At 40.7% G+C, this 14,262-nt stretch overlaps 1 long non-coding RNA gene across 1 annotated transcript; it reads right to left on the minus strand.

The window, feature by feature from the left end:
• Positions 1-9,396: 9,396 nt before the first annotated feature.
• Positions 9,397-13,320, minus strand: LOC144040457 (uncharacterized). The gene is made up of 3 exons (XR_013289740.1): positions 11,061-13,320; positions 9,689-9,810; positions 9,397-9,589 (listed from the first exon to the last, which is right to left on the minus strand). It is a non-coding gene; the product is annotated as an uncharacterized LOC144040457 (long non-coding RNA).
• Positions 13,321-14,262: the final 942 nt, after the last annotated feature.

Genomic DNA, 14,262 nt, shown 5'->3' on the forward strand with positions numbered 1-14,262 from the left:
TGAGAGAGCTCAGTATTGTTTATTCGGTAATCTTACCGATTCAACATGTCATAATCATTGCTCTCTCTCTTTTTTGTGTGCGCCTTAGAATGTGTGTGTGTGTGTGTGTGTGTGTGTGTGTGTGTGTGTGTGTGTGTGCGTGTGTGTGTGTATGTGTGCGTGTGTGTGTGTGTGTGTGTGTGTGTGTGTGTGTGTGCGTGTGTGTGAGTTTGTGCTCATTAATTCACCTGAAACCTATTAAAAATCCCATACGCTTCACCTAAACCGAATACTTAAGAATCCCGCTAGAGTCGTGAGGTTGTCTGGAAACGCGAGGAATGATCAAAGAAAAGAAAAAAAACTGAAATCCATCACCGACCAGACACCACCTACTACCCACAGGGTTACAAACCAGAATATTTCACCATTTCCAGAAACATCAAAATTCCAGCAAATTAGGGAGACCTCAAGAGACCAAAGGAAAGACTGAAGAAAGAAAGGAAGGATAGATGAAGCAGAGTGAGATCCACAGACATCAGCCTCCACCGATTCAGCGAACAGAGGAAGAAGCAGATTGTGTTTTAATTTCTGTAGATGCTTCCTCTGGTCGTTGAATCGGTGGAGGCTGATCTCTGGATCTCACTCTGCTTCATCTATCCTTCCTTCCTTTCTTCAGTCTTTCCTTTGGTCTCTTGAGGTCTCCCTAATTTGTTGGAATTTAGATCTTGGTGAAAGATTCTGGTTGGTAACCCGGTGGGTAGTAGGTGATGTCTGGTCGGCGCTGGACTTCACTTTTCTTTCTTTTCTTTGATCCTTCCTCGGGTCTCCTGACAAGTATTTGGTTTAGGTGAACGGTATAGGATTTTTAATAGGTTTTAGGTGAATTAATGAGTACACACTCACATGCACGAAGATATGCACGTGCCATATTGTGTATGGTGAATTTGTGGGAGGGATATTTGTTCAGAAGATGTAACTCACATTATGTTGTAGCGACAGCTGTCAAGAAGTTAAGCGTAGCATGCCGCAGGATTGCCTCACAGCTGAAACTTTTCCTTTGTTAAAGATAAATTGGTCCTTCAGCAAGACAAAGTATGTTCCAAACCGTAAATACCGGTCGCCACTTACTTCCTCCTTTCGGCCGTGAACCCTTTTAAACAGGCCGCGTGCCCGACACAACGTCAACAAGTCTCTCTCTTTCTTGCTCCCTCTCTCTCCCACTCGCACGCTCACTTGCTCACTCCCTCTCTCTCTTTCTCGCCCGCTCTCTCTCTCTCACTCGCACCCTCGCTCTCTCTCTTTCTTGCCCGCCCTCGCTCTAGCTCTTGCTCTTCCTCTCCCTCTTGCTCTCTCTCTCTTTCTTGCCCGCCCTCGCTCTAGTCCTTGCTCTCCCTCTTCCTCTTGCTCTCTCTCTCTTTCTCGCTCGCTCTCATCGTAGAAATTGTAATCCCTCAAAATAATCTCAATTTTTAATAAATGTACCTGTAATCTGAGTACATGTTTTTTCCCTGTAACTGGAACGGAATACAGTTACATTTTTTTTGTAATCTGATTATGCAACAGTGGTACATGTATTTCGTTACTCCCCAAGCCTGGCTACGAGTGTAGATTGAGATTGTTTACGTGGTAAATCAGTTGTTGTTAGGTCACCTAGCAAACACAAGCTTGGAAATAACGGTATCCCTACAGTCCAAGATAGCGGAAAGTTTTTCCAAGACACCAGAAATACATAACCGGAGTGCATAACCATAAAGCATGAAAATAAGTGTATGCAGAGTTTTGTGAACACTGGAGACAAATGTCGGAGTCTGAGAGTCCTATTTTCTTCATTATGTATTGAGTAATATGTGTTCTATGAATAATTATTTATTGGATAAATTGTAAATTTGTGTGTTTTGTCATTTTAAATACAAACCCAATTCCCAAAAAGTTGGGACGCTACAAATTGTGAATAAAAACGGAATGCAAGTATGTGGAAGTGACAAATTTCAATATTTTGTTCAGAATAGAACATAGATGACAGGTCAAAAGTTTCAACTGAGAAAATGTATAATTTTAAGGGAAAAATATGTTGATTGTAAATTTCATGGTGCCAACAAATCTCCAAAAAGTTGGGACATGTAGCAATGAGAGGCAAAGTCAATTGCACTTAGAAGACCAGTTCCCACTAATGAGGTCCATTGGCAACTTGATTGGAGTATAAAAAGAGCTTCTCGGATTGACAGTGTCTCTCAAAAGCGAAGATGGGTAGAGAATCACCAATTCCTCCAATGTTACGCAGAAAGATAGTGGAGAAATATCAGAAAGGTGTTAACCAGCGAAAAATTGCAAAAATGTTGAAGTAATCATCATCTACAGTGCATAACATCATCCAAAGATTCAGAGAATCTGGAATAATCTCTATGTGTAAGGGTCAAGGCCAAAAAATCAAACTGGATGCCCATGATCTTCGGGCCCTTAAACGGCATTGCACCGCAAACAGGAATGCTTACTGTAAGGGAAATCACAGAAAGGGCTCAGCAATACTTCCAGAAAACATTGTAGGTGAACACAATCCACCGTGCCAGCCGCCGTTGCCAGATGAAACTCTACAGTACAAAGAAGCCATTTCTAAAGCAGACCAAGAAGCTTTTCTCTTTTTCTCTGGGCCAGGGGTTATTTAAAATGGAATTTGGCAAAGTGGAAACCTGTTCTGTGGTCAGACGAATCGCGATTTGAAGTTCTTTGTGGAAAACTGGGGCGCTATAGCATACTGACTAAAGAAGACAATGAAAACCCTAGTTGTTATCAGCACTCAGTTTATAAGCCTACATCTGTGATCGTATAGGGTTGCATGAGTGTGTGTGGCATGGGCAGCTGTCTCATCTGAGAAGGCATCATCAATGCAGAAAGGTATATTCAGATTCGAGAACATATGCTCCCATCCAGGCATCATCACTTTCAGAGAAGATCTTGCATTTCTCAACACGATAATGCCAGACCACATGCAGCACCAATTACAAAATCATGGCTGCGTAGGAAAAGGATCCGGGTATTGAAATGGCCAGCCTACAGTCCACTTCTTTCACTTATAGAGCACATTTGGCGTTTCATAAAGGGGAAGGTGCAACAAAGAAAGCCCAAAGACAGTTGAAAAGTTAAAGAGACGCATGTTAGACAAGAATGTGACAGCATTCCTATTTCTAAACTTGAGAAACTTGTTTCCTCGATCCCCAGATGTTTGCAGACTGTTGTAAGAAGAAGAGAGGGTACCTCACAGTGGTAAAAATGGCCTTGTCCCAACTTTTTTGTTTTGTTGACACAATGGAATTTAGAATCAACATAGTTTTCCCTTAAAATGATACATTTTCTCAGTTTAAACTTTTGACCTGTTCTCTATGTTCTATTCTGAATAAAATATTAAAGTTTGGCACTTCCACATAATTGCGTTCAGTTTTTATTCACAGTTTGTATAGTGTCCCAACTTTTTTGTAATTGGGTTTGTACATTTTCACAAACTTGAATCCAAAAGTCATATAAAGTTAACCCACTGGCATGCAGTGATTCCAAATATTAACCCTTAGTGCCCATTTGAAGTGAATCTTGAGGAGGACTGTAAGGTGTCATTTGATGTGGTCTGCTCGATCCTGCTGGCAGCAACTGGGTTCCTGACAATAAAAACACAACTGTTGGTTACAAATTGCCAAATAAAGGAACAGCAATATAAATTATCGCGATCTGGTGTTTCTCGCTAACAGGCAGAATTAAGTAACCAGATTTAGATTAAAAGATTCTATATACGTAGACGATCCATCCATTCATTTTCTTAACCGCTTGTCCTCATGCACTGCCATGTATGTCTTTGGAATGTGGGAGGAAACCGAAGTACCCGGAGAAAACCCAACAACCTGGCAAACACAAGTTTGGAGATAAAGGTATCCTACAATCCAAGATAGCGGAAAGTTTTTCTAAGACTTTAGTCCAGAAATACATAACCGGAGTGCATAACCATAAAGCATGAAAATAAGTGTCTGTAGTGTTTTGTAAACACTGGAGACAAATGTTGGGAGTCTGAGAGTCCCATTTTCTTCATCATATATTGAGTAATATATGCTCTATGAATAATTTTATATTGGATAAGTTGTAAATTTGTGTGTTTTGTAATTTTAAATACTTTTTCACAAACTTGAATCCAAAAGTCAAGTTCCGGAGCTATAGACAAGTCTGTCTCCCATTTCGAGATGGGTAAATACATTTTATCAGTATACGAAAGTAACATATTTTTAGGTGTTTAAAAATTTAAGCAATTTTAACACAACCACTTATTCTCTTTACTCATGAAGGAGTAAACATGGCTGAACATCTGCTCGAAGGAGAACCGCATTGTTGCGTTCAAAGAACTACGGAAGAAAACTCACTCCGCACTGAACTCTATGAGACACCTATTGACAACCCGGACTTGATCCTTTTCACAGATGGATTCAAAGGCAACAATGGCCTACAATCTGGATTTGCAGTAACCCAACCCACAGAAACAGGTTTTGAAGAAGTCCAAGCAGAAAGAATTTCAGGCTCTCAGTCAGCACAAAGAGCTGAAATTTTGGCATTGAAAGCAGCTCTCAGATTGGCAGAAAACCAGTCAGTAAACATTTATACAGATTCGGCGTATGCACACATGACAGTTCATGTTGCATTAAAAGAATGGCAGCGAAACGATTTCCAAACTGCAACTGGTACACCCATTAAACATCAGGACGACATTCTCAAATTGCGAGATGCTTTAATGCTCCCAACAGCGGTGGCAGTAATAAAATTTAAAGGTCACTCTCGAACTAATGATTTTGTATCGGCAGGAAACAAATCAGCAGATCGAGCAGCAAAAAAGGTTGCGGGGTACCGACCAACACTCCAACTAACTGTAAGTGAGTCTGAATGTGACAATCCACAGGAGGTGACAGTAGAAACAGTTAAATTGTGGCAGGAAAAAGCAAGTCCAGAAGAAAAGAGTGTGTAGAAGTCAAAAGGGGGTGTCAAAGATGAGGATGGCATATGGCGAAAAGAGGGTAAATGCATTCCATCTCAGAAACAATTGAAAAATCAAATTTCTGAAGCCCATGTAACATGCCATGTAGGTGTGGAAGAAACACTGAGACGACTCCAAATTGTTAAAGGTGAACTGCAGGACTGCAGCGTTTGCAGAAGTTATAACAGTATGCCAACAACAAAACCACCGCAGAGGGTACACGATCCGGACGTGGACGCCCCTGGACAGGTGATTTCAATGGATTTCACTGACATGATTAAAACAGTGTCAGGTTACCGGTATTTGCTAGTCATAGTAGATTTATTTTCAGGATGGCCAGAGGCATATCCCTGCAAATCTGAAACAGCAAGCATAGTGATAAAACATTTGGTTAATCACTACATTCCAACGCATGTGTTTCCTAGAAAAATCAGATCAGACAATGGAACTCATTTTAAAAACAAACATCTCCAGGCTGTAGAAAAAATGTTAGGTTTTAAACATCATTTTGGGTCTGTGTATCATCCACAATCGCAAGGACAGGTTGAGAGCATGAATAGGAACATCAAGGAAAAAATAGCTAAGGCTTTAGCTTCATCCACGTTCAATTGGTTGCAAGTTCTTCCATTGGCATTAATGAACGTTCGAATGTCATTAAATTCTTCTAAAGGTTGGACTCCATTCGAGTGTCACAGTAACAGACCGTTTCTTGCACCCACGGCTCCATTGGTTGCGGCTGAAGTTCCAGGCCCACCTGGGCTCAAACAACAAACCATCAATTTCTCTCATTTGACAGAAAGACAACCAGACGATCCCCTTGAAATGAATATTTGTGAATCTGTGTGGTTAAAAGTAATTAAACGAAAATGGTCTAAAGCTAGGTGGAGAGGTCCTTTCCAGGTCAATGAGCGGACAGCCACAGCAGTCCGTCTTGAAGGAAAGGGGGACACGTGGTTCCACATCTCGTCTACATGACCCGCCAGATGCTCAGGCTCAGCAATCCCACCACCTGACGACGACCGGAAAACCACATCTACTGGTCCAGTGTCAGCTGCCACCTGTTGATTACATCATTCAACAAAGGTTGATTTCACGGTATATGGGCAGAATAACCCCGGTGAATCAGCCTGGGACCAGGTAGTCTAACCCTAAAGTCCTGAAGAAGCCGACTGCGTCTTAGTTCAACTCATCACTGTAGAATGGGCGCAAGACCCTCCTCCCGTCTCACCATGGCATTCCCGCTAAGACTTGCAACAGCCTCTCTCCTGGTTTTGGTGTGTCTCTCCTGGTCGTCCAGCTCACCAACACGACGCTTTTGTTGATTCCTTCATGATCCGGCCCCGGCGGACATCTGGAATCACATGGACAGGGGACATCCCTTAACTATCAACATGTGGTACACATATGCTTACTCCACTGCAAAATCTTTTAATAAATCAAATTGTTATGTATGCTCTTTAATGCCACATACTGCCAAACAACAATATCTCACTGCTGAAGGGATGTCTATAGAGGAAGCCAAATGTTTCGCATCCATGTCCCACTTAGGCCTCCAACACCATGGGATAGTTCTTAATGGAACTGTTGCTCCTCCCTATCAACATGCTGCTGCTATCAAGAATGGAAGATGTAGTACATTGTTCTTTCCTATGTTTCATTTCAATATCAACAGTGAAAGTGTTTTTTAACCACACTCATTATGTTCACGAACAATGTTATACCCAAGACATTGGTTATATTACTTTGGGCCCCTTAAATATTTCCACCCAGTGCAAAGGGGGAAGCGCCGCAGCTTCTGGGGAAATAGCACCTTGTAATGTGTCAGGACATTCCAATGGAACATTTCCTACGGATGAAGGTATGTGGTTGTGTGGTAAATCTGCATATTATGTCCTTCCTCCAGGATGGAAAGGAGTTTGTGCCCCTATACGAGTGACGGTTCAAACGTTTTTAATAACTGGAGAAACTAGAGAAGATATTACTTCACGTCAAACACGCATCAGACGCTCTCTCGTCCTTCCCACTTTTGCTCCTCATGATGCAGTCTGGGGTTCCAATGTTCCTGATGAATATAAACATTCAACCATAGGAGCTAAAATTGTTAACTCGTTATTACCCCAAATTGGTGTAGGGAAATTGGCTCTCCGTTTGGAAACTGTTGATTATAGGTTTAAGTGTTTTATGAATATGACTCTTGCTATTTTCCAAAGTTACAATACATGTTGTTACAACATCAATTGGCCCTCGATTTACTCACGGCCTCCACAGGTGGTGTGTGTGTCTTCATCAACCAGACTTGTTGCATTTATATCCCGAACGAAATTCACCAGTCCATCGAACCTCAATTGGAAGCTTTACGGAATCTTCAAGCAGCGATGTCTCGGGATAAGAAAGAATCTTTTTCTCCTTTTGACTGGTTTTCCACAGGCCCTTTGTGGTTGAAATTTTTTTTTATCCCTGTTGCTATGGTGTTACTTTTTATCTTGTGTTGCCTCGGATGTATTATTCCTCTTTTGTGAGCTTCATTGTTGCGTGCTTTTGCTTCTTGTTCTACTGATAAGATGATGATGTACAATCTTTCCACACAAGCCTTGCTTAATGTTGCGCCAGCCGTCTGCAACGATGACGCCGCTGGTACCTTTCTTTAATTTTGTTCATTTCATGTGTCGGACTCTTTTGAGTCCGAAAGGGGGATTGAAGTGTGTCTTCTGCCCAGATTTAGTCATGACTGTATAACTTCCTCATTTCCTCAGTTGAGCTCTGTTCTGTGGCCAGATGTGTCCTTGAATGATATCATCAGTTAACATTTCTGACCTGTTTACTGGAAACTTTGTGGTACCGGCCTTCTGATAGTATAAGAATGTTGTAAGTCCTCTGTAACTTTGCACTTGTGAACTGCTAAAGCCATTGTCTGTAACTCATTTGTGCCCGGAATATTCTGCAAATAAAAGCTTTGAAGGAACTGTTCTTCACATTTACGTGTCGCCTGCTTTCTGGGTTTGGTAATGTGACTTGAGCAAACTGACTTTCCTCAGTACATGTGATGTCATCTTCAGTCGACAAAAAGTGAAAAAAAAAATGTTTTTAAAGGTATTAATTGTACATGAAAAATAATGAAGTTATCACATTAGAGAAAAATATCTTATTCCTGAAAATGGCTAGATGTGCAAAATATATCTTTAAAGCAGATTATTGTATGAGGAAATTTGCTCATTATCTACAAGATGATAATCTTTTTGCGAAATTCAGTGCAAGAGACCTTATTGCCCAGGGCCAAAGTACAAGTGCATCATGCCTTACAAACCTGTACAATAGAGCATGTGCAAGGATCTCACATGATCAAGACGCCTCAGATGACCAGATACAGTTGTGCTTATAAGTTTACATACCATAGGGCAGGGATGGCGAGATCCGGCGACGTGATGGCCAGCTTGACTTCCCTTTTCGACATGTTAGTTTACCAGGGTTTTTCCTGTGTACAAAATTCAGAGGCGGCCACCTCCACCTTATTTGCTCGCCACCTCCAGCCTGAGTGACTGACAATGAATAAATGCTTTAACATGATAATAGTCATATTCGTATTGAAACTATTATTATTATTATTGAAACATGGAATTATTACATGTTGCCTGTAAAAAATAAAAGTGAGTCAGTTGAATTTACAGATTACATACACGTCATGGTGCATGGTCAGGATTAGGGATGTTCAATACCACTTTTTTCCCCAACCGATACGCAACGATTGAGTAGTCACCGCTACTGATACCAAATACCGATACCACTTCTTCTTCTTCTTCTTTTCCTTTCGGCTTTTCCATTCAGGGGTCGCCAGTCTAGTGATGGGACGATGATACCTCAAGGAGTGTATTGACACATTAGACAAACTGTATTGACACTGTATTGACACTGTGTTGGTCACTCAATAGTGACCTCTGCTGTAGATCTAAAATCATTGCAGATAAACAAAATGAAAATAAGATGGTAAAACGTACATGCTGTAAACCTTATTAGCTTATGAATTTGTATTTATAAAATAAATGTCATAAATTTTATTTATTCACTTGCTAGTCTTTTACTTAAAATATGATCTCATCTTTGTATAATTTCAGTTGGTCTATTTGCTTGCTGAGTTAAGTTGTTTATTACATGCTTATATGAGTTGGCTTGTAAAATATAGCAAATTTGTATGTAATAAAATAAATAATAAAAGTTAAAATGTTTAACTTCTGTATGGGATTTTGTTAAAAGTTTTAAACAATATTTAATAACACACCAAAAACAGATTCTGTCATACATTTTTATTCAGAAACAAAAGTTTTTGAAGTGTCATTGCTCCAAGGCTCCTCTTGGACACCAGTTCCCCTGCCTTAGAGAACACTCGTTCGCAGGGAACAGAGGAAGCTGGTGTGCATAAACATTTAAGTGCCAGTTCATAAAGGTGTGGATACTTTGTCTGTTTATTTTTCCAATATTGTAACGGGTCTTGTGATCTGGGTATGTTGCTTTCAGCCAGGTAGCTTTGGACTTCAACTATGGAATCTGGTGTTGCATTTGAAGTCATCCTGTTCTCCCCAACCTCCATATCTAGAGGTGTCCAGAGACTGTGCCCTAACAAATGTTTTAGAAAAAAAACATATGTCATGTGATAATACACTAATGACAAACCACAGAAATATACATATGAACATAAAAAATATGTTTTCATACCTGAACTGGATTCTGATCCATGTGAAGAGCTTGGTCCTTCTGCTGGGTCAGGCTCATGGCTCCTCATTTCGGCAGCACACTCCGACTTCAGTCTCTTAACTGCTTCAGTTGCTTTAAGTGGACTAAAAAAGCCAAGAGTTTTAAATTTGGGATCCAACAGTGTTGCCAGTGTCATCACACTGAGCGATTCCATGTTGCAAATGGACTCAGTGAGGCGCTTTCTCAGATTTTCTGCCAGTTGTTGAGCAGCTGGTTTTGTTAATGTTGAGGCTTAATGTTGAAGCGCAATGTGGCTCATTCTCATCAGTGGAATAACTTTTGACCCCGAGACTCTTTTTTCCTCAGATAGTTCTCTTGTGGCTTGGTCAAAAGAAGAGAGCACCCTGAGCATCTCTTCAATAACTTCAAATTCTTCAGTAGTCAGTGGAGAAATATCAGTTTTTAATGAGGCCAGTGACACCCAGACTGTCTCCTTCTGCTCAGTAATTCTTTCCAGCATGTGGTAGGTGCTGTTTCATCGTGTTGGCACCTCAATTATTAATTTATGGAATGGTGTTCCCAGCTGTTGCTGTATTTGTGTGAGCTTTTCTTTGGCGGTGGTGCTTGATCGAAAGTATGAGACAATTTGCCGTGTTTTGATGCGTATTTCTGTTAGTGCTGCGATTTGATCACATGATTTCTTTACAATTAAATTGATGTTATGGGCAATACAAATGGTATGCCGTATCTGCAGCATTCGAGCACTTGAAATCATGTTTGCTGCTGCATCAGTGACAAGACACCTGACCTTGCTCGCTATGCCCCACTCCTCCATGAGGCTCCTTTTAACCATGGCCATGTTTTCTGCAGTGTGTTTCTGCGGAAAATGCTGCACTCCTAAAACTGATGTACGGAATTCATGGCTTTCTTTGTCCACATAGTGGCAAGTAACAGCAAGATATGCCTCCATATTAATCGAGGTCCACATATCAGATGTTAATGTAACAGCTACGGCGCTCTGGAGATCCTTTTTTGTTTTCTCCTTTTCCTCCTCATATCTCTGCCCCAACAAGTCCTTGACGGTCTAAAAGTAACCATACAAATATTGTACAACAGAACTCTTTAATTTTTCAAACCATACATTTCTTACATATACCTTCCTGCTTGGTAGAACATATGAGGGTGCAACAAGCTGCATGAGCTCCCTGAATCCCTCATTTTCAACAAGGGAGAGTGGCTGACAGTCTTTGACGATCATGTTGATCACAGCCTCATCCAATGCCTGCTTGCTGTTTAAAGCTTGTTAAATGACTAATTTTACAAATAATATTATTTGTAAAAGCCTTTTGTGTATTTTTGAAAATTCAAAGTTTTGGTGAGAATTTGATCATACCTGTGGTTCTCACAGCAGGAATGTCTGCCAACTCTTCATTGCCATGCCGAGATCTATAATGCCTCAGCATTGATGAAGTGCTTTTATTGACGTAAGACAACTCTGTGGAGCAGAGCCGACACTTCACCTACAATAAAAAAAAAAAGTTAACTTATCTGCCCAAAAAAAAAAAAAACAAACCTTTTACTATGAAAGAGTAGACACATTTAATTTAAAGAAATAACAGTAAACAATGCCCAAAGTAGGGAAAGATTTACCTTATGTGGCGTCAAAAGATCAAAATGATTCCAGACTTGTGAAAATTTTCTACGATCCATGAGTGGAAACAAACAAAAATCCAACAGGCACAGGTAAATTTACAGCAACAGAAAACACTTTCCTCTCCATCCAACAAACACGCAACGTGTTGATACAGTTTGTCTACCTATAAATACAATTTGGCACGGCACATCCAAACGACACACTTCCTGTTTCGGTCACGTGATTTTTTATTAAAGCGATACACGCGCCGATACGGGGTTTCACACTTGCGCACTCGGCACAGTGCTGGCGCGCCAGTGTTGTTCGTTCCATCACTAGTCGCCACAGCGAATCAGTTGCCTCCATCGAACCCTGTCGTCTGCATCCTCTACTCTCACACCAACTATCTTCATCTCCTCTTTGACTACATCCATAAACCTCCTCTTTGGTTTTCCTCTAGACCTCCTGCCTGTCATTTGGAAACTCAGCATCCTTCTGCCAATATACTCACTATCTCTCTTCTGGACATGTCCAAACCATCTAACTCTGGCCTCTCTGACTTTATCTCCAAAGCCTCTAACATGTGCTGTCCCTCTGATGTACTCATTCCTGATTCTATTCATCCTGGTCACTCCCAAAGAGAACCTCAGCATCTTTATCTCTGCCACCTCCAGCTCAGCCTCATGTCTTTTCCTCAGTGAAAAAGTGGTCTCCAGACCACACAACATTGTTGGTCTCACCACAGTTTTACAAACCTTTCCTCTCTTTTCCTTTAGCTGAAACTCTTCTATCACACATCACACCTGACGCTTTTCTCCACCCGTTCCAGCCTGCTTTCACACGCCTTTTCACTTCTTTTCCACACTCCATTGCTCTGGGCTGTTGACCCTAAATACTTAAACTCCTCCACTTTCTTAGTCTCTTCTCCCTGTAACCTCACTCTTCAACATGGGTCCCTCCCATTCACAAACAGATACTCCATCTTGCTACGACTAACCTTCATTCCCCTCCTTTCCATGGCAAAACTCCATGCCTCTAGCTTCTCCTCCACCTGTTCCATGCTCTCACTACAGATCATAATGTTATCTGCAAACATCATAGTCCATGGAGATTCCTGTCTAAACTCGTCTGTCATCCTGTCCATTACCATAGCAAACAAGTAGGGGCTCAGAGCTGATCCCTGATGTAGTCCCACCTCCACTTTGAACTCCTCCATCACACTTACAGCACACCTTACCACTGTCTTACACTCCTCATACATGTCCTGCACCACTTGGACATACTTCTCTGACACTCCAGACTTCCTCATACAAAACCACAGTTACTCTCTGGGCACCCTGTCATAAGCTTTCTACAGATCTACAAAGACACAATGCAGCTCCTTCTGACCTCTGTACTTCTCTATCAACATCCTCAAAGCAAATACTGCATCTGTGGTGCTCTTTTTTTTGGCATGAAACCATACTGCTGCTCACAAATGTTCACCTCTGCCCTCAGTCTAGCTTCAACTACTCTTTGTCATAGCTTCATTGTGTGGCTCATTAGCTTTATTCCTCTGTAGTTCCCACAACTCTGCAGTCTCCCTTGTTCTTAAAAATGGGCACCAGCACACTTCTCTATTCCTCAGGCATCTTCTCACTATCTAAGATCATGTTGAACAAGACACACAGCACACTTCATCCTTACTAATCTTTGCTACTTCCTGGTCACAACAGTCACCTCTTCTACGCTTCGTTCTCTCTCATTTTACTCATGCATCAACAATTCAAAGTACTCTTTCCATCTTCCCATCACACTACTGGCATCTGTCAACACACTTCCATCCCTATCCTTTATTACCCTAACCTGTTGCACATCCTTCCCATCACTTCCTCTTTGCCAACCTGTATAGATCAGTTACTTACCCTTACTATCCAACCTAGCATATAAGTCATCATAAGCCCCTTGTTCGGCATTTGCCACTTCTACTTTAACGCTACGCTGCATTTCCCTGTACTCTTGTCTACTTTCTTCAGTCCTCTCAGTGTCCCACTTCTTCTTAGCTAACCTCTTTCTCTGGATCCACTTCTGCACCTCCTCATTTCACCACCAAGTCATATATATATATATATATATATATATATATATATATATATATATATATATATATATATATATATATATATATATATATATATATATATATATATATATATATATATATATATATATATATATATATATAAAATGCTGCTCAAAAGTTTGTGAAGCTCTTGAGCAATTTGGACTTTCCAATTGTTTCAACCTGATTTTGTTGTTCAATCTTAACCATTCCATTTTATATGAAATAACAGGTGTAGGTTTATCAAATCAATACATTGTTCTTTTTTTAATCAATTGTGTAGTCAAAACTAAGTTAAAAAGAGTTTTTGGTCAATTCATGTAGGTGCAAAATTAAGTGAGTCCTTAGCTGCATTACTTAAAACAAGCAGTCAAGCAGGATCAAGTAGGAAAAATTGGTAGCTAAACTAACCACTGAAATGAGAGAGGTTTAGCAAAGAAATTGTGCATCACAGACTGAAATAGAGATAAAACCACGTCACTTTAGTCTTGCCCAGGTGAACCCATACAGGTCAGTCATGCTGAGAGGAAGAGAAATCTCAGGGGACCTCAGGAAGTGGGTAGTGACAGCACATCTCTGGGGAAAGCTATAAAGTGATCGAAAAAAAATTGAGCTTCATCATTCCACTGTGAAGCAGATCATCTGCAACTAGAGAACACTGAAAATTACAACAATCCAGCCTAGAAGTGGATGACCTTCTAAAATATCAGCAAGATGCACAAGAAAAATGATAATTCAAGTGAAAGCCAAACTGTGCATCACATTGATGGATTTGCAGACCTATTTTGCTGCATCTGGGACACGTGCATGCTTCAACAATCAGAAGAAAAGTAAATTGATAAGGCTTTCATGGAAAGCTTG

This window comes from Vanacampus margaritifer, chromosome 20 (assembly GCF_051991255.1).
Source record: "Vanacampus margaritifer isolate UIUO_Vmar chromosome 20, RoL_Vmar_1.0, whole genome shotgun sequence".
NCBI lineage: Eukaryota > Metazoa > Chordata > Actinopteri > Syngnathiformes > Syngnathidae > Vanacampus > Vanacampus margaritifer.